Raw genomic sequence first — 2,606 nt, 5'->3', positions numbered from 1 at the left:
TCGATCGCTCGGGTTCAATAACGCGTAGCCTGCACTGTAATTGCTCGGGTTCAATTAGAGCCCAACGCCTCGCTCGAGTTCAGTTAGAGCACAACGCCTCGCACACAAGCGCGTACGTATGAGAGAAACGCGCATCGCTCGGCCCCCAACCAGCCACCGTAACCGGGAACTCCCCGATAATTTCCTCGCCCTCGCTTCTACCACGGGTTTTTCTGTCATGGATGGCCCAAAGAATGTCATGAAGTTGCATCTCCGGCCCGCCCAGGATGAAAAGCCCATTTTTTGTCATGATCTTTTGTCATAGAAGTAGGACCCCACCACATCTATGATGATACCGGGTTTTGTCACAATTATTGTCATAGAAGTGTCATAAGTATGACAGAAAAATTTTCGTTCGGCCCAAAATGTCACGGATGTGTCTTTTTTTTGTAGTGTACTTCTCTTGTTGAGGAACAAACTTCTTCTTGGGGTATTGATCTTATTCCCACTCAACTCCATTGGCATTGAACTTTCGTTCAAAACCAATACCTTGATTCTTCCGGTGCCTTCCTTCCTTGCGTACAATTTCCTCAAATTGCTTACTTTCAGCAAGACTCTTGTAGACACCTTTCTCTATAGTCCCCTTCAATAGGCTATTTTCTTGCTCAAGTGTAACTTGGCTAAGAGAATCATTAGTGGAATCAAGAGAACTACTAGAAGCAACAACATTGGATTTAACATGATTATTGTTACTACTAGAAGAAGAATCTTTCTTACTCTTGTTGCTAGATTTAACTTGTGGCATGTAAGTAGACAAGAGTAAATGCTTGGCAATGTAAGAAGAACTTTTCTTGTGAAGATCATCATTGATTGCCTTTAAGAACCCATGCTCTTGATCAAGGTAGAACTTTTCAAAGCGTAACTTCTCATGAGTCTTTAAAAGTTCTCGATGATCTTCCAAGGTAGTTTCATGAGATAACTTAAGAGTGTTTAGTTCTTTAGTTAGATGATCAATCTCCTTCTTATCATCGTCATTCGTTTTATCTTGATTATCATGATTAATAGCAAGTTCATAATAGTTTTCATTACTAGAGTTGTCAACAAGTAAATCATCATCACCTAGCAAATCATCTTCATCACTATTGAAATCAACATACTCGGGGTGTGATACCTTTCAACCTTTAGCCATGAAGCATCTTCCAATTCCTTCATTTGGTGAGTCAAATATGTCATAGGAGTTGGTTGACACAAGTGCTAGACCGGCAACACCTTCATGTTGAGTATATTCGGAGTCTGAGTGATAACTTCTCTCGGAGTGATTGTCGGAGTCGGAGCCGGATACCCATTCACCAACATGAGCTTGATGTCTTCGTTTTGTGTAGCTCCTTGATGATTTGTCCTTCCTTTCCGAATCCTTGCTTCTCTGTGATGTTCTTCGTTCATAATGGTCATCTCTACTCCTTCTCTCCCTAGGTCGTGATTCTTCTCTTCTACTTCTCCTTTTGAATGAATCTTCTCTTCTTTTGTAGGGGGGCGTACACTCATTGGAGTAGTGTCCGGGTCTTCCACAATTGTAGCAATTACGTTCACAACTCGAAGATATTTTGTCATTGCAGGACCTTGACTTGGAACTTCTTTCCTTGCTTCTACTCTTGTAGAACTTGTTGAAGTTCTTCACAATTAGGCTCAATTCTTCATTGAAGGCTTGTTTCTCACTCGATGATGTAGGAGCATCACATGAGGCTTTGTAAGCACCACTTAACTTGTTGTGAAGCTCTTCCTTATCCTTGAGTGACATCTCATGAGCAAAAATTCTTCCAATGACTTCTGTTGGCTCAAGATCTTTGTAGTTGGGCATCATTTGGATAAATGTGCACACAGTATCATATTTTCCATCCAAGGCTCTTAGGATCTTCTTGATGATGAATATATCAGTCATCTCTTCATTTCCTAAGCCGGCAATCTCATTTGTGATGAGAGCGAGCCTAGAGTACATTTCAGCGACACCTTCGCCATCCTTCATTTTGAACTTGTCAAGCTGACTTTGAAGCACATCCAATTTGGATTCCTTGACGGAGTCAGTACCCTCGTGCATATCAATCAAAGTATCCCAAATTTCCTTTGCATTCTCAAGACGGCTGATTTTGTTGAATTCTTCGGGGCACAATCCGTTGAAGAGAATATCACAAGCTTGAGCATTGTATTGCAGCATCTTCAACTCTTCCGCGGTTGCTTCACGGTTTGGTTCTCTCCCATCAAAGAATTCACCTTGCAAGCCAATACACACAATAGCCCAAATGACGGGGTTATGTCCAAGAATATGCATTTTCATCTTATGCTTCCAACTAGCAAAATTAGTACCATCAAAGTAAGGACCTCTACGGTGGTAATTTCCCTCGCTAGACGCCATACTCTCCTAGGTTGTGAAACCAAGGCTATGATCACCAAAAGCTATGGAAATCAAGGCAAATGGAGAACAAAGCTTTGATACCACTTGTAGGATCGAAAGTATGTCTAGAGGGGGAGATTAGACTACATGACCAAATAAAAATCTAGCCTTTCCCAATTTTAAGTCTTGGCAGATTTTAACAACTTAGCACAAGTCAAGCAATCAACCTACATATGCA

At 41.3% G+C, this 2,606-nt stretch overlaps 1 pseudogene; it reads right to left on the bottom strand.

Annotated features, from left to right (window-relative positions):
• Nucleotides 1-478: 478 nt before the first annotated feature.
• LOC147959359 (uncharacterized) lies at nt 479-2,389 on the bottom strand (annotated as a pseudogene).
• Between the last annotated feature and the right edge of the window lie 217 nt (nt 2,390-2,606).

The sequence above is a fragment of the Triticum urartu genome, chromosome 7A (assembly GCF_056163025.1).
Source record: "Triticum urartu cultivar PI428250 chromosome 7A, HENAU_Tu73, whole genome shotgun sequence".
Lineage (NCBI taxonomy): Eukaryota > Viridiplantae > Streptophyta > Magnoliopsida > Poales > Poaceae > Triticum > Triticum urartu.
Note: the sequence above shows the minus strand (reverse complement) of the source record. Positions and strands in the feature narration are given on the sequence as shown.